The sequence below is a fragment of the Elephas maximus genome, chromosome 5 (assembly GCF_024166365.1).
Source record: "Elephas maximus indicus isolate mEleMax1 chromosome 5, mEleMax1 primary haplotype, whole genome shotgun sequence".
In the NCBI taxonomy this organism is placed as follows: domain Eukaryota; kingdom Metazoa; phylum Chordata; class Mammalia; order Proboscidea; family Elephantidae; genus Elephas; species Elephas maximus.
Window position 1 is genome coordinate 45,974,499 of NC_064823.1, and position 18,906 is coordinate 45,993,404.

The 18,906-nt window shown below is 36.0% G+C and overlaps 1 protein-coding gene across 1 annotated transcript in view; it reads right to left on the bottom strand.

Annotated features, from left to right (window-relative positions):
* The window catches only part of GSTCD (glutathione S-transferase C-terminal domain containing), a 237,538-nt gene that overhangs the window by 183,270 nt on the left and 35,362 nt on the right, over positions 1 to 18,906 (bottom strand). The window lies entirely within an intron of this gene.

Sequence of the window (18,906 nt, forward strand, 5' to 3'; positions counted from 1 at the left end):
AGTTGCACTTATCAGTATTGGTAAGTTCCTTTGTATTGATGAGTAGTAGTCCATTGTGTGGGTATATCATATTTTGTTTATCCATTCATCAGTTAATAGACTTTTGAATTATTTCCAGCTTTTGGCTATTATAATTCTGTACATATTCATGTACAAGTCTTTATGTGGAAATGCTTTCATTTCTTATGAATGGATACCTAAGAGTCAAGTCACTAGGTTGTATGGTAGGTATATATTTAACTTTTTAAGAAACCACCAAACTTTTCCCGTGGCTGTATCATTTTAGGAGTCCTGGTGGTACAGCAGTTAACAGCTACAGCTGCTAACCAAAAGGTCAGCAGTTCGAATCCACCAGTAGATCCTTGGAAACCCTATGGGGCAGTTCTACTCTGTCCTATAGGGTCACTATGAATCAAAATCGACTTGACAGCAATGAGTTTGGTTTTTTCGGGTACAATTTTATATTCCTACTAGCAAGGTACGAAGGTTCCAGTTTCTCTACATCCTTCTCAGCACTTGGTATGGTCAGTCTTTTTTATTTTAGCCATTCTAGTGGGTGTGCAGAAGAATCTCATTGTGATTTTAATTTGCATTTCCCTATAACTAATGATGTTGAGCATCTTTTCATGTGCTTATTTGCCATTCATATAATTTCTCTGAGGTATTATCATTCATTTCACAACATAAAAATTGGGGCAAGTCTTGCATCTGGGGTTAATATCATTTCCATTACTGTACATGAATTAATGTATGAGTTCACCAAAACACTCTGAGTTAGAAATTTGAAGTGTAAAAGAATTTTCAGGATAACCTTTATCACAGCTCTTACTCAACATTGTGCTAGAGGTCCTAGTCAGAGCAATTAGGCTAGACAAAGAAATAAAGGACATCTAAATTGGCAAGGAAAAAGTAAAATTATCTCCATTTGCAAATGACACGATCTTATACACAGAAAACCCTAAGGAATCCTCAAGAAAACTACTGAAACTAATGGAAGAGTTTGGCAGAGTCTCAGGTTACAAGATAAACATACAAAAATCACTTGGATTCCTCTACATCAACAAAAAGAACATCGAAGAGGAAATCACCAAATCAATGTCATTCACAGTAGCCCCCAAGAAGATCAAATACTTAGGAATAAATCTTACCAAAGATGTAAAAGACGTATACAAAGAAAACTACAAAGTACTAGTGCAAGAAACTAAAAGGGACCTACATAAGTGGAAAAACATACCTTGCTCATGGATAGGAAGACTTAACATGGTAAAAATGTCTATTCTACCAAAAGCCATCTATACATACAATGCACTTCTGATCCAAATTCCAGCGACATTTTTTAATGTGATGGAGAAACAAATCACCAACTTCATATGGAAGGGAAAGAAGTCCCGGATAAGTAAAGCATTACTGAAAAAGGAGAAGAAAGTGGGAGGCCTCACTCTACCTGATTTTAGAATGTATCATACAGCCACAGTAGTCAAAACAGCCTGGTACTGGTACAACAACAGGCACATAGACCAATGGAACAGAATTGAGAACCCAGATATAAATCCATCCACATATGAGCAGCTGATATTTGACAAAGGCCCAGTGTCTGTTAACTGGGGAAAAGGTAGTCTTTTTAACAAATGGTGCTGGCATAACTGGATATCCATTTGCAAAAGAATGAAACAGGACCCATACCTCACACCATGCACAAAAACTAACTCCAAGTGGATCAAAGACCTAAGTATAAAGACTAAAACGATAAAGATCATGGAAGAAAAAATAGGGACGTTAGGAGCCCTAATACAAGGCATAAACAGAATACAAAACATTAAAAATGACAAAGAGAAACCAGATATCTGGGAGCTCCTAAAAATCAAACACCTATGCTCATCTAAAGACTTCACCAAAAGAGTAAAAAGACCACCTACAGATTGGGAAAAAATTTTCAGCTATGACATCTCCAACCAGCACCTGATCTCTAAAATCTATATGATGCTGTTAAAACTCAACCACAAAAAGACAAACAACCCGATTAAAAATTGGGCAAAGGATATGAACACGAACTTCACTGAAGAAGATATTCAGGCGGCTAACAGATACATGAGAAAATGCTCTCAATCATTAGCCATTACAGAAATGCAAATTAAAACTACGATGAGATTCCATCTCACTCCAACAAGGCTGGCATTAATCCAAAAAACACAAAATAATAAATGTTGGAGAGGCTGTGGAGAGATTGGAACTCTTAGACACTGCTGGTGGGAATGTAAAATGGTACAACCACTTTGGAAATTTATCTGGTGTTTCCTTAAAAAGTTAGAAATAGAACTACCATACAACCCAGAAATCCCACTCCTCGGAATATATCCTAGAGAAATAAGAGCCTTTACACGAACAGATATATGCACACCCGTGTTCATTGCAGCACTGTTTACAATAGCAAAAAGCTGGAAGCAACCAAGGTGTCCATCAACGGATGAATGGATAAAGAAATTATGGTATATTCACACAATGGAATACTACACATCGATAAAGAACAGTGATGAATCTGTGAAACATTTCATAACATGGAGGAACCTGGAAGGCATTATGCTGAGTGAAATTTGTCAGATGCAAAAGGACAAATATTGTATAAGATCACTATTAATAAGATCTTGAGAAATAGTTTAAACTGAGAACACATTCTTTTGTGGTTACGAGAGGGGAGAGGGAGGGTGGGTGGGAGAGGGTTATTTACTGATTAGATAGTAGATAGGAACTACTTTAAGTGAAGGGAAGGACAACATTCAGTACAAGAAAGGTCAGCTCAACTGTACTGGACCAAAAGCAAAGAAGTTTCCTGAATAAACTGAATGCTTTGAAGGTCAGCAAAGCAAGGGCAGGGGTTTGGGGACTACGGCTGCAGGGGACATCTGAGTCAATTGGCAAAATAAATTCTATTAAGAAAACATTCTGCATCCCACATTGAAGTGTGGCGTCTGGGGTCGTAAATGCTAACAAGCGGCCATCTAAGATGCATCAATTGGTCTCAACTCACCTGGATCAAAGGAGAATGAAGAACACCAAGGTCACAAGGTAATCATGAGCCCAAGAGACAGAAAGGGCCACATGAACTAGAGACTTAGATCATCCTGAGACCAGGAGAACTAGATGGTGCCTGGCCACAACCGATGACTGCTCTGACAGGGAGCACAACAGAGAACCCCCGAGGGAGCAGGAGAACAGTGGGATGCAGACCTCAAATTCTCATAAAAAGACCAGACTTAATGGTCTGACTGAGACTAGAAGAATCCCGGTGGTCATGGTCCCCAAACCTTCTGTTGCCCCAGGACAGGAACCATTCCCGAAGACAACTCATCAGACATGGATTGTACTGGACAATGGGTTGGAGAGAGATGCTGATGAGGAGTGAGCTACTTGTATCAGGTGGACACTTTGAGAGTATGTTGGTATCTCCTCTCTAGAGGGGAGATGGGAGGGTGGGGGGGGTTAGAAACTGGCAAAACGGTCACGAAATGAGAGACTGGAAGGAGGGAGTGAGTTGACTCATTTAGGGGGAGCGTAAGTGGGAGTATGTAGTAAGGTATATATAAGTTTATATGTGAGAGGCTGACTTGATTTGTAAACTTTCACTTAAAGCACAATAAAAATTATTGAAAAAAAGAATTTTCAATACACTTGATTTGTAATAATATTTCTTAATTTTTGTAACAATTTTGAATAATTTTTGAGACAGTATAATGAAGAAAACAAAATTGATCCATAATACAGCTATATATCTGACTTCTGATATAATCAAACTATATAAAAACAAAAAGAATACATTCCCAATATTGGTGAAAAATTCAAAATATATAAAAAGCTAAAATAGAGAAGAAAAATCTCCAGCCACCACCCCTACCTCTCTCAGGGGTAAAGAAAGTTAACAGTTGCTATTATGTTTAAGGAAAAAAAAAAAAAAGAAAATTGTGCATATACTTTATTTTTATTTATACAAACAGGAACATAAAAATACATACCATTTTACACTTCTGATTTTTTTCACTTACTAATATATCTTAAAGATCCTTCCATATTAGCAATATATTAATCTACCAAATTCTTTTTTACCTTTGATTTGGAAATATCACACAAGTGATAAGCATACAGTTTAATTTTCATACACACATGCACACACACATACACACAAACACACTTAAATACAACCACTATCAAGATAAAAAATAGAATATAACCAGCATTCTGGAAGCTTCCTTCATGTCCCCTGAGTCACCACAGCTTCCCCCAAGAAACCACTAAATGGAATCATACAGCTGCTAACAAAAGGTCAGCAGTTCCAATCCACCAACTGCTCTCGGAAACCCTATGGAGCAGTTCTACTCTATCCTATAGGGTCGCTATGAGTCAGAGCTGACTCAAAGACCATGGTATTGTGTGTGTGTGTGTGTGTGTGTGTGTGTGTGTGTGTGTGTGTGTGTGTGTGATTAATGTTGACCACATCTTCATGTTTATTGAATATTTAGATATTTTCTTCTGTATAGTTTTTGTTTATGTCATTTCTCCATTTTTCAATTTGGCTTTTTTTTTTTTATTACAGCTCTTTTATTTTGGACATGAATTTTCACATATACTTACTGTATCTTCTCCCACCGTGTGGTTTGTCTTTTCACGCTCTTAATGGCATCTCCTATTCAACAGAAGCTCTTATTTTAAATGAATTTCACTTTATCCTTTCTTTTATGATAACTGTTTTATCTGCACTGTTTAAGAAACCTATTGCCACTTTAATGTCATGAAGATTTTCTTTCCCCTCTAATATATTCTAGAAGCTTTATTGTTTTACCTTTCACATTTAGATCAACAATCTATCTGGATTTGCTTTTTGTATATGATATTAGGTAAAGGTAAAGTTTAATTTGTATAAATAAAAATATTCAATAGATCCACACTATTTATGGAAAAAAAATCACCCTATCCCCATCCCACTCTTTATCTGTAGTATGCTTTTGTTATAAAGTAGGTGACCTGAAAAAGATGTCCATTTCTGCACTTTCTATTCTCTTCTGTTGGTCTACAAAACTGTCTTTTGGGCATTATCACACTCTCTTAATTAAAGCAGGTCTTGCTATCAAGAACTCCAACCTTCTTCTTCAATATTGCTTTGGCTATTCTGGTTCCTTTACATGACTACATAAATTTTAGAATTAGCTTGTCAATTTCAACAAATGCAAACACACATGCACACAAAACATGCTGATTTGATTTGGATTAAATTTAAACTATAACTAATTTGGGAAAGAATTGACATCTTAACAATAATTAAATTTTCCAGTAAAAGAACATGGTATAACTCATCGATTTAGGATTTCTTTAATTTCTCTCAATAATGCTTCATAGTTTTCACCATGTGTTATTTTTAGGTGACCTTATGTATAACAGGGAGCCCTGGTGGCACACTGCTTAAGAGCTTGGCTGCTAACCAAAAGGTTGGCCATTCGATTCTACCAGCTGCTGCTCCTTGGAAATCCCATGGGGCAGTTCTACCCTGTCCTATAGGGTCTCTATGAGTCGGAATTGATACAACGGCAATGAGTTAGATATAACAGAATGAAATGTTGACTGGTTCTGTGCCATCTTCATGATCATTGGTGGTTTCAGTCCATTGTTGTAGCTATTCTATCAAAAGATATCACTGAGAATTTACCTCATTTTTGCTAACCCTCTACTTTACCAACTGTGATGTCCTTTTCTAAAAATTGGTCTTTCCTGATGACATGTTCATATGAGACTAAGCAGGCCAAAGTCTCACAATCTTTACTTCTTAGGGGCTTTCTGATTGTATTTCTTCTGATTTGTTCATTCTTCAGGCAGTCCACAATATTGAATATATAAAAAATATATTCAATATCCTTCACCAACACGACAATTTGAATGCATCAACTCTTCTTCAATCTTGCTTTTTTATTGTCCATTTTTCCCATACGAAGTGACTGAAAAGACCATAACTTGGGCCAAGTCCACCTTAGTCATCAACTGACATCTTGGTTTTTTTTAAACTTTAAAGAGGTCTTTTGCAGCAGATTTGTACAATGCAACACATCATTTGATTTCTTGACTGGTGCTTTGATAGATATTGATTATTGATCCAAAGTACAATAAAATCATTAACAAATTCAATTTTTTCTCCATTTATCATGATCTTGTTTATCAGTCCAGTTGTGAGGATTTTCATGTTCTACACATTTAGCTGTAATCCATACTGAAAGCTGTAGTCTTTGACCTTCATCAAAAATACTTCAAGTCACCTTTGTTTTTGGCAAGCAAGGTTGTGTCATCTGCATATCACAGGTTGTTAACGTCTTCCTCCAATCCTGATATCCTGTTCATTTTCATATAGTCCAGCTTCTCAGATTATTTATTCAGCATACAGATTGAATAAGTAAGGTGAAAGGATACCATCCTGTCACACACGCTTTCTGATTTTAAACCATGCAGCATCCCCTTGTGTTTTCAAATGACTGTCTCTTGATCCATGTACAAGTTCTGCACGAACACAACTAAGGGTTCTAGAATTGCCATTTATCAAATTGTTATCTATAATTTGTTATGATCCACACAGTTGAATGCCTTCATATAGTCGATAAGATACAGATAAACATCTTTCTGTTATCCTCTGCTTTCAGCCAAGATCCATCAGCAATGATATCCCTATCCTCGTCTGAAATGCGCTTGAACTTCTGGCAGTTCCCTGTAGAGGGGCAGCTACAGTCATTTTTTCATTACCTTCAGCAAAATTTTGTTAGCATGTGATATGAATGATACTGTTCAATAATTTCTGCATTCTGTTTGATCATCTTTCTCTGAATGGGCACAAATATGGATCTCTTATAGCCGGTTGGCCAAATAGCTGTCTTCCATATTTCCTGACATAGATGAGTAATAGGTTCCAGTGTTGCTTCTGTTTGTTGAAGCATCTCAACTGGTTTTTCGTCAATTTCTTTAGGCTTGTTTTTCACCAATGCCTTAGTGCAGTTTGAACTTCTTCCTCCAGTACCAGAGTTCTCAATCATATGCTACCTCCTGAAATGGTTGCACATCAACCATTCCTTTTAGGACAGCATCTCTGTTTATTTCTTCCATCTTGTTTTGAAGGTTCCTGTGTCATTCAGTTTTTTGCCTATAGAATCTTTCAGTAATTCAACTTATGGCTTGAACTGTTTTCCTTCAATCCTTTCACCTTGAGAAATGCCAATCATATTCTTCTTTTTTTGTCTTCTAACTCCAGATATCCATACATTTCATCATAATACTTTACCCTGTCTTCTCGAGCCACCCTTTGAAATCGTCTGTTCAGTTCTCTCACTTTATCATTTCTTCAAATCTCTTTAGGAACTCTGCACTCAAGAGCAAGTTTCAGAATCTCTTCTGACAGCCATTTTGGTCTTTTCTTTCTTTCCTGTGTTTTTAATGACCTTTGACTTTCTTCATGTACGGTGTCCTTGATGTCATACCACAGCTCTTCTGGTCTTTGGTCATTAGAGTTCACTGGGTCAAATCTATTCTTGAAATGGTCTTTAAATTTAGGTGGGATGTTTTCAAGGTTGTACTTTGATTTTTGTGGACTTGCTTTGATTTTTTTCAGTTTTAGCTTGAACTTTCATACAAACAATTCATGGTATTTCCTGCAGTCAGACGCTGGCTTTCTGTTGACTGATGATATTGAGCTTCTCCACTGTCTCTTTTCACAGATGTAGTTTATTTGATTCCTGTATAACCCCTCCAGCAAAGATGTGTTGTTGAAAAATAGGATTTACAATGAATAAGTCATTGGTCTTGCAGAATTTTATCACATGATTTCCGGCATCATCCCTATTCAGCACCATCGTATTTTCCAACTACTGATCATTCTTGTTTGTTTCCAACTTTCACCTTCTAATCACCAGTAATTATTAATGCATCTTGATTCAGTCAACTTCAGACTGCAGCAAATCTTCAGTCTCTTCATCTTTGGCCTTTTGTGGTTAGTACAGAAATTTGGTAATAGACTAATTAACTGGTCTTCCTTGTAGGCATATGGATATTAACCTAACACTGACACATTATATTGTACATATTTTGTTAGATTTATTCTGAACTACTTGATTTTTAAAATGTTATCATAAATGGAATATTAAATGTTTCATTTTTCTAATTTTTCAATGCTCACACATACAAACAAAACTAATTACTATTTAATATTGATGTTATATGCAATATCTTCCTAAATTGGCTTATGAATTTGTGGATTCTTTTGGATTTTCTATGTACACAGTAAATTCATCTGTAAATAATGACAGTTTTAATTCTTTCCTTCTAATCTCTATACCATTTTTTTTTTCTTTTTGCCATATTGTCCTGGCTTGGACAATGGTGAATAGAATTGATAATGATGGATATACTTGCTGTTCCTGCTTTTAAATGGAACACACTCATTATTACTCCATTAAGTATGATGTTTCCTGGTACTTTGAAGGTGTCGTTCCATTGTTTTCTGGCTTCCGAGGTTATATTGCAGTCAGCCATCACTCTTTTTGATGGCAAAATCTTGCTTCTTTTAAGATTTGTTGTCTTCGTTCTTTCCAGCAGTTTGGCTACAATGGGACTAGGTATAGCTTTCTTTGTATTTATCCTACTTGCTGTTAGCTGAGCTGCTTGAATCTGTACACTGATGTCTTTCACTATTTTTGAAATGTTCTTAGCCACAATCTCTTCAAATACTATTTCTGCCTCATTCACTTTTTCCACTTCTTCTAGTACTCAAATTACTCTTACATTCAACATTTTAATTCAGTCCCACATGCATCTTATGATCTATTGTTTTTTCCATTCCTTTTTTTTTTTCCTCTATTCAACTTGGACATTTTCTACTCATCTGTCTTCAAGTTCACTAATTTTGTCTTCTTCTGTCCCAGTCTTGTGTTAAATTCATAAATGTGTTCTTAATTTTAGATTTTGTATTTTCAGGTCAATATTGTCCACTTGATTTTTCTTAAAGATTACAATTCCTCATTCTTTCATTTATTTGGTCCTTTCTCTCAATTTTCACTAATGTTTTAATCATAGTCATTTTAAAGTCCTTATCTTTTTTATCTATTACTAACTCCAGTAACTGGACCATCTCTGAATCTCCTGAGTATCAGTCACATTTTGCTACCTCGCTATCAAATAATTTTATTTATTGCATACCAAACATTGTGTTTAAGGAATCTTAGATGCTCCATGTAATAATCCACCAGACAGCTCTTCTCTATCTAGGACTTTATTTCTTCTAGTCCTCATTGCTTCCACAGGCTGTCCAATGTTTTTAAAAATAGAATTTAAAAAAAAAAAAAAACAAATTTATCCATTTTTTTTTTTTCTGCTTATTTCATCAAGTATGTTGGTCTGCAAAAAAACCTGCTCCTTCCCACCCAGAGATAGTCCTCTATCACTTCCTGCATTTGTGGCTTGAGGACTTTCACTGGCTTCTGAAAATATTGGTTCTGTTCTATTTTTTATTTCCTCTCTGTGATTCAAATTACATTGTTAGGCCTTTTCACTGTAATCCAAATAAAACTTTTGCACTGTTTTCTGTATTTTCTGTGCTTTTCTTCCTTACATGCTACACTCTAGGAATTTTCTATTGACCTTCTTCTAGTTCACTAATTCTCTGTTAGCTATGTCCAGTTTGCAAATACCCAATCTATTGAAAGCCTCATTTTTGCTATAGCTTATTTCATTTGATAATTTTCATTTTTATTGTTAAATTATAGATTTTAGCTACCTGGTAACATTCTTCGTTGTCATCTATTTTGATCTTATCAATCACACTTATATTAAAGTCTGGGTCTTGTATCTCCAAAATCTGAGTTTCCTGTGGGACCATCGCTATTGTTTATTTTTTCTCTTGGCCCTCTTTCTTGGTATACCTGACATTAATATTGTATGTATATGAAAAATTATAGAGGCTTTTGATGGGGTTCTTTTCCCTCCACAAAGGTTCACCTTACTTTCTGGCAAGCAGCCGGAATAAGGGAAGTTTACCTCATCCATCTGGGATATGCTTTCCTAAAGCTGGCTTTTAGCCTAGGATTCTGTTTACCTGTTTTACTTCCACTTATATGGTAAGCCTCCATAGGTCCCTAATGAAACCTGGGATAATTACCAGAGACCCTCTTCAGTGAAAGGTCCTGAACTTCATTTCTTATCTTCCAATCCATGAGACAGGTGATAACACTGCTCTGCTTTTCAACTGCTTTTACTTAACTTTGTAGCCTTTTTCCCTGAGCAGCTAATATTCAGCAAATACACAGAGGTGAAACCACTCACTTCTCTATGTCTCCCTTCTCTGAGGGATCTTGGCCTCTCAAGTCATGGTTATCAATTTTTACCAAAAAGGCCATTATTTATCTTCCAAGTCCCATGTAATTGCCAGAAGCTCTGCTGACTTCTTTGTCTCTTAGAAGCTGCTATTTTGCTGTCACTCAGAACTAGACTGACTTCAAGGAGTTATCTTTCTGTTTAGAATCTTGGCCCCTCAAATCAGCTATTATAAATCAGCTATTGTCCAATGCCATAGAACAGTTTTATTTTTGTATTTTATCCTATTTTTTCCCTTGTTTTTGGTAAGAGTGTAGATGTGCAACAAGCCATTCCAAAACAAGTTCATTCTTTTTAATTAAAAAAATAGTATTCTATTATATGGGTATGCCGAAATTTATTATGCCATTATATAAACGGACCTGTCGCTGCCAAGTCGATTCCAACTCATAGCTTCCCTATAGGACAGAGTAGAACTGCTCCATAGAGTTTCCAAGGAGCACCTGGTACATTTGAACTGCCAACCTTTTGGGTAGCAGCCGTAGCACCTAACCACTATGCCACCAGGGTTTTCTTACCATTATATCGATATGCCAAAATTTATTTAGTCTATACATTGCATAGAAACATTTAGCTTAATTCCAAAATTTTCTATTAAAATAATTCTAACAAATAGCCTTGGACATGAATCTCTGTGCATATCTGAGTATATATGTAGAATAAATTCCCAGCACTGTAACTGACGACGTAAACAAAATGTGTTTTTGAAATGATGATAGAGTTTATAAAAGAGTCGTGCAAAGATTTTGCAATAGTATGTCCAAAAAATTATAAAATCTTACTTGAGGATATAAAAGACCTAAATAAATACAGAACTATATGTATCCTTGTATGAAAGATCTGATACGGCAAAGATGTCTGAGTTCCCCAAAATAGTTTACAAATTCAGTTAAATACCAATAAAAACACCAGATGATTTTTATTTGTGAAATCCGATAAGCATAGGAAGAGCCAATTTCTTTTTAAAGAAAGCCAAAATACAGGAATTTGCTCTATCAGAATTTCAGCTATACTATAAACCCACTGCCATCAAGTCGACTCCAACTCATAGCAACCCAACAGTGGCCTTACAGGCTAGAGTAGATTTGCCCCATAGGGTTTCCAAGGCTGTAGATCTTTACGGAAGCAAATTGCAATATCTTTTTCCCATGGAGAGGCTGGTGGATTTAAACCATCGAACTTTTGGTTAGCAGCCTAGAGCTTAACCACTGCCGCAAGAGCTCCTATAAGCTACTATAATTAAAAAGAGTGTATATTAAAGCAGGAATAGAAAACGCACCAACAGATTAATGAACCAGAACAACTGTACATACGAAAAATTAATGATAAACACTGTTTTTCACACAGGAGGGAAAAAAAGAAAAAGATGACCTATTTAATAAGTTGTATTCAAACCCACCAGCTGTTCCGTGGGAGAAAAGACCTGGTGATCTGCTACCATAAAGATTTACAGCCTAAGAAAACATACAGGGCAGTCCTACTGTGTCCTATAGCGTCACTATGAGTCAGAATTGACTCGACAGCACACAACAACAACAATTGGTACAATAACTTATCCATCTCACAAACAGATAAACAAAAACCCCTAAGGTATAATACCATCTGCAAGACCAGTTAAAGACTAGAAGAAAACATATATAAAAGTTAACAGATTAACATCAATAATATACGACAACTCTCACAAATCAATAAGGAAAAGATAAACAAATTTGTAGAAAAATAGTTAAATGAATGGGAAAATCATATGAGAAATACAGCTAGCTAATAAACACATAAAAAGATGCTTAACATCACAGTAATATGGATGGCACTGGGTTTGGTTTGATTTATTTGGAATATGGACAATACACATTGAAAGAACAATAAGAAATTTTTTTGCATATCTGACAAAAACAAAGACAATGAAAAAAATGCATGTTGGAAATCGGTCAGGGAAGTAAGCACATTCATATTTTATTGGTAGGTTTGCATTTTGGAAGACAACATGGCAGTATATAAAAAATTTTAAAATCCATATCATTTGACATAAGTAATCCACTTCTGGTAATTTATCTAAAAAAAATATGCAAATTGATCCAAAGATATGTGCACAAGGATGCTAAATGTAGCATTGCTTACAGCAGTATAAAATGACAATTTAAATCTTCATCAATAGGATATCTCCCTACTATGTAATTAATACCACTATTAATATACTCATACGCAAACACTGCTAAGACATAGTGATAAGGGCAAAAGCAACTTGAAAGGTAATACACATAATATGATCCCACTTAAAACAAAAAGCCAAACCCAGTGACATTGAGTCGATTCCAACTCATAGCAACCCTATAGGACAGAGTAGAACTGCCGCATAGAGTTTCCAAGGAGCACCTGGTGGATTCGAACCGCCTTTCCTTTGGTTAGCAGCTGCAGCACTTAACCACTACACCACCAGGGTTTCCCTGATCCCACTTATGTAAGTTTAAATATACGTGTGTGTATGTATACACATTTATACACAAGAAGTTCACTTACATGACTTATTTAACTAAATGAAGCTTTCCAATACTTTTATATATACACTGACTCATACCCAAAGCACATTATTTAATAACAATACTAGCAGACTACTTTCTACTATAGCCATACACTTCTCCTACCAGGATGCAATTTCCATTTGTTCCCAAATATATTTCTGTGGATTGTACTTATTATATTAAATAATTTGTAATCCAATGGTACACAAGTGAAAAAGAAAGTTGTGATTTCTATGAAATAAAAATAGAATGCTTTTGGGGAAAAAAAGAACATTAAATATAAGGATGTAACAGAAGAAGGCAGGTGAAATTATAAAAATATTATGTATTCAGATTACTTCATAAGTATCTTTAATTTCTGTACTTTTACTGAAATGGAAAAATCAAAGAATATGCATTATGGTATCAGCATGCTCATATTCGAAGTAAGTCTTAGACCTAAATCCAGAAAAAATGCTGAATAAATACACAATTTTATGTTTTGGGTTAAAATTTAACACTTAAAGTAGGCAGGTATCATTTTTATGTTCTCTCTTTTAAATGATTGATCAACTCTGGTCACAATTGCAATACATAAGAGGGTGTCTAATGTGTACACTTGCCTTAAAAAAATAAAAAGACTGAATAAAGTCAGTGAATTGTATCAATGTAAATTGCCTGGTTGTGATATTGTACTATGGTTTTATGCATGATGGTCCACTGGGAAAAACTGGGTGACAGGTACATAGGATCTCTCTGTATTATTTCTTATGATTGCATGTGCATGTGGAATTACAAATATCTCAGCATAAATTAAAAAAAAAAAAAGAAGCATACACATCCATAAGGCTACCTCTAGGAAAGAAGCCCTGGTGGCGTAGTAGTTAAGTGCTATGGCTGCTAACTAAAGGGTTGGCAGTTCAAATCCACCAGGTGCTTCTTGGAAACTCTATGGAGCAGTTCTACTCTGTCCTATAGGGTCACTATGAGTCGGAATCGACTCGACAGCAATGGGTTTTTAATGGATCTCAAGGAAAGGGAATGGAAGAGAGAAAGGGAGGACTTTCAATTTCTACGCTATAGAGGGGTTTCGATTTCTGTTCAGGATGTGGAAAGTTGGAAAGAAGATCACTTCCACCCTAAAAAGGAGAGAAAAAATGAATAAATTACACAGTCAACAAAGTCATAACTCCATCAGAGAGGAGTCAATCAAGTAACCTGAATTCCAAAGAATGCCAAGGCCCTCCAAGACTGGACACACATATTGGTTCATATGTAGTAGAGCAAGGAAAGAAAACACTGATGCCATACAAGTGGGTAAGAAGAAATCAGCAAAAATTTTAAAGAATTATTAAAATCAAGTGTAGATTAACATGTTAGTCTGTAATACCTGACAGCCCCAAACATAAGAGGAGTTCCCATTAACTTGCAAACTCTTTTCCACAAGCCTCCAGAAAGTAGTCACAAGAAGATGGGGTCAGAACTACTGTAAATACTCATGAAAAGGTTTACACACAAAAAACAACAATCTTTGATGGTTACAAGGGAGGGGAGGGGTGGGGATAGAAAAACACTTAATAGACAATAGATAAGTGGGAATTTTGGGGAAGCCAGCACAACCTGTACAAGGCAAGGTCATGGAAGCTCCATAAACACATACAAATTCCCTGAGGGACCGAATTGCTGGGCTGAGGGTTGAGGGGACCATGGTCTCAGGTAACATCTAGCTCGAATGGCATAATATACTTTATAAAGAATACATTCTACATTCTACTTTGGTGAGTGGCATATGGGGTCTTAAAAGCCTGTGAGTGGCCATCTAGGATACTCCACTGGTCTCACCCCTTCAGAAGCAAGGAAGAATGAAGAAAACTAAAGACACAAGGGAAATATTAGTCTAAAGGACTAATGGACCACATCTACCACGGCCTCCACCAGACTGAGTCCAGTACAGTGGTGCACAGCTACCACCACTGACTGCTCTGACAGGGATCACAACAGAGGGTCCCAGACAGAGCTGGAGAAAAATGTAGAACAAAATTCTATTTCAAAAAGAAAGGCCAGGCTTGCTGGCCTGACAGAGATTGGAGAAACTCTGACAGTATGGCCCCCGGACACCCTTTCAACTCAGTAATGAGGCCACTCCTGAGGCTCACCCTTCAGCCAAAGATTGAACAGGCTCATGGAACAAAACAACACTAAAGGGGCCCACCAGCCCTGGGGCAGGGACTGGAAGGTAGGAGGGAACAGGACAGCTGGTAATAGGGAACCCAGGGTTGAGAAGGAAGAGTGTTGACATGTCATGGGGTTGTTAACCAATGTCATACAACAATGTGTGTACTACCTGTTTGTTGAGAAACTAGTTTGTTCTGTAAACCCTCATCTAAAGTACAATTTTAAAAAAAAAGAAGATGGGATCAGGAGACCTGGGTGGTACAGGCCTTTAGGAGGTGATCTGTGGCTGCAAAAGGAAAAGCACCAAGCACAGCCCGTTTCACTGTGCTCTCTGTCCTATGAAGCCACTGGGGGAAGGACAGCAAACAGTGTAGCCACCAGGACACAGGAAAATTCCCATCAAGGCTGGTGGAAGAGTTGAAGTAAAAGCTCTACACCACAGGTAGAGGGACAAGATCTTCTGGGCCCAGTATTTCTATACCAATATAAAGCAGAAGTCTCCTACTTCTTGGGGCAGAAAAACAAAGGTAAGAGAATTCATTGCCCAAAGACCTATGCTACAAGTAATTTTAAAGGATGTTCACCAGGCAAAAGGAGTATGATGGAAACAGGAATCAAGACAATGAAATGAAGAGCAGTAGAAATGGTAAAAATAAAGGTAAATATTTTTCTTATTTTTAATTATTTCAAAAGATAATTGTCTAAAGCAAAAAGAATAACCACGTTAAATGTACAACAAGAATATCCCAAAGGATCAGAGGAAAGAATTGTAAATATATGGTCCCTACACTATGAGTGAAGTTGTATAATACTATTTGAAGGTAAGCTGTGATAAAGTTAAAAATGTAAATTGAAAACCTTGAGCAAAGACTAAAATAATGTTAAAAGGTATAACTAACAAGCCAATAGTGGGATAAATATTAATAATAATAAATACTCAATCCAAAAGATGAAAGAAAAAAGAGGAGAGAAAACAAAGAACAAATAGAAAAAGATCTAGTAAGATGACAGATTTCAACCCAGACATATCAATAATTAAATGAAAATGGGATATATACTCCAATTAAAAGGCAGAGAGCATCAGATTGGATTAAAAAGCAAGATCCAACTTTTCAGTATGCTATTGTCCAGAAAACCCACTTTAAATATAAAGAAAGTATAAAATAAAGTTCAAAAAATATGGGCAAAAAATATATCATGAAAACACTAATCAAAAAAAAAAAGTTGGAATAGCTATCTCAATACCATGTAAAGCACACTTCAAAGAACAACGATGAATCTGTGAAGCATCTCATAACATGAATGCATCTGGAGGACATAATGCTGAGTGAAATAAGTCAATCACAAAAGGACAAATATTGTATGAGACTACTACTGTAAAAATTCATGAAAAGTTTTACATACAAAAAGCAACAATCTTTGATGGTTACAAGGAAGGGAAGGGGTGGGGATGGAAAAACACTTAATAGACAACTGGAAATTTTGGTGAAGGGTAAAAACAAACAAACAAACAAACAAACAAAAAACCCAAACCCACTGCCGTCGAGTCCATTCTGACTCATTGCGACCCTATAGGACAGAGTAGGTGAAGGGCAAGACAGTACAAAATACTGGGGAAGCCAGCACAACCTGTAAGAGGCAAGGCCATGGTAGCTCCATAGATACATCCAAACTCCCTAAGGGACCAAATTGCTGGCCTGAGGGTTGTGGGGACCATGGTCTCAGGGAATATCTAGCTCAATTGGCATAATATACTTTATAAAGAATATGTTCTACCTTCTACTTTGGTGAGTAGTGTCTGGGGTCTTTAAAGCCTGTTAGCAGCCATCTAGGATACTCCACTGGTCTCATCCCTTTGGAAGCAAGGAAGAATGAAGAAAACTAAAGACACAAGGGAAAGATTGGTCCAAAGGACTAATGGACCACAACTACCACGGCCTCCACCAGACTGAGTCCAGTACAACTAGATGCTGTCCAGCTACAATCACTGACTGCTCTGACAGGGATCACAACAGAGGGTCCCGGACAGAGCTGGAGAAAAATGTAGAACAAAATTCTATTTCAAAAAGAAAGGCCAGGCTTGCTGGCCTGACAGAGATTGGAGAAACTCTGACAGTATGGCCCCCGGACACCCTTTCAACTCAGTAATGAGGCCACTCCTGAGGCTCACCCTTTAGCCAAAGATTGAACAGGCCCATGGAACAAAACAAGACTAAAGGGGTACACTAGCCCTAGTGCAGAGGCTGGAAGGTAGGAGGGAACAGGAAAGCTGGTAATAGGGAACCCAGAGTTGAGAAGGAGAGTATTGACATGTTGTGGGGTTGTTAACCAATGGCATATAACAATGTGTGTACTAACTGATGAGAAACTTGTTTGTTCTGTAAACCTTAAGCTAAAGTTCAGTAAAAAAATAATAATAATAAAGTACATTTCAGAAAAGGAAATATTACCAAACATAAAGAGAAACATTACATAATCGCAAAGGGTTAATCTAAAGAGAAGACACACAATCCTAAATGTGCATGTACCTAACACCAGTTCTTCAAAACACATGAAGCAAAAACTACCAACATTGAAAGAAACATAAATTGACAGTTAGAGTTGGTGACTTCAATGCTCTACTCTCAGAACAAGCATAGAAAATCAATAAGAACATAGACCCGAACAGGACAACTAACAAACTTAACCTAAATGACATTTATAGAACACTTAACATAATAACAGAATGAACATTTTTTCCAAATGCACATTGAACATTCATCAAGACAGATCACATTCTGGGACATAAAATGAAGTTCAACAAATTTAAAAGAACTGAAACCATAACATATATATATATTCTCTGATCACAATAAAATTAAACCAGAAATTCAGTACAGAAACATGTATCAAAAATTCCAAAGTATTTGAAAAGTAAACAACTTATCTCAACATAACACATGGATCAAAGAGGAAGTCAAAAGAGAAATTAGAAAATATTTTTAACTGAATGAAAATGAAAACATAACATATCAAAATGTGGGAGAAGTAGATAAAGCATCGCTTGAGAAAATTTTATGCCATCAAGTGCTTACATTAGGAAAAAAAGTTTTGAATCAGTTATCTAAGAGTCCACTTTAAGAAATTAAAAATAAAGGAACAAATTGATTACAAAATAAACAGAAGAAAGAAATAATAAGGAGACAACAGCAATAAAATTGAAAACAAAAGCAATGAAAAAGCAAACATCAACATGAATCTTACAACCATTAAAAAAATAAAAAGGGAATGTTATGAACAAGTTAATTACAGTATGTTTGATAACTTACATGAAATAGACATACTCCTTTAAAGACACAAATTACCAAACCTCATTCAAGAATAGATAACCTGAATATTCTTATATCTTTAAAAAAATATTGAATGCCTAGTTTAGAACCTTCAAACAAAGAAAACCCCATGCCCAGATGGCTTTACTGGAAAATTCTACCACATTTTAAGAAGTAAAACCATTTATAAACAAATCTCAAACAATACAGGAGGCAGGAACAATTCTCAACTTACTTATGAGGCCAACTGTACAGCAATGCCAAACCAAAGACTTCACAAGAACACTACAGACCAATGTCCATAATGAACATAGACATAAAAATTCTCAATGAAATATTAATGAGTCAAACTCAGCAATATATAAAAAGGATCATATATCATGACCAAGGAATGGAAGGCTGGTTCCACATTCAAAAATCAATCAATGTAACTCATTAGATCAACAAACTAAAAAAGAAAAACGATACAATCATCTTAATAAATTTAAAAAATTTTTGACAAAATTTAATATGCATTTGCGAGAAAGATCTTCAGCAAA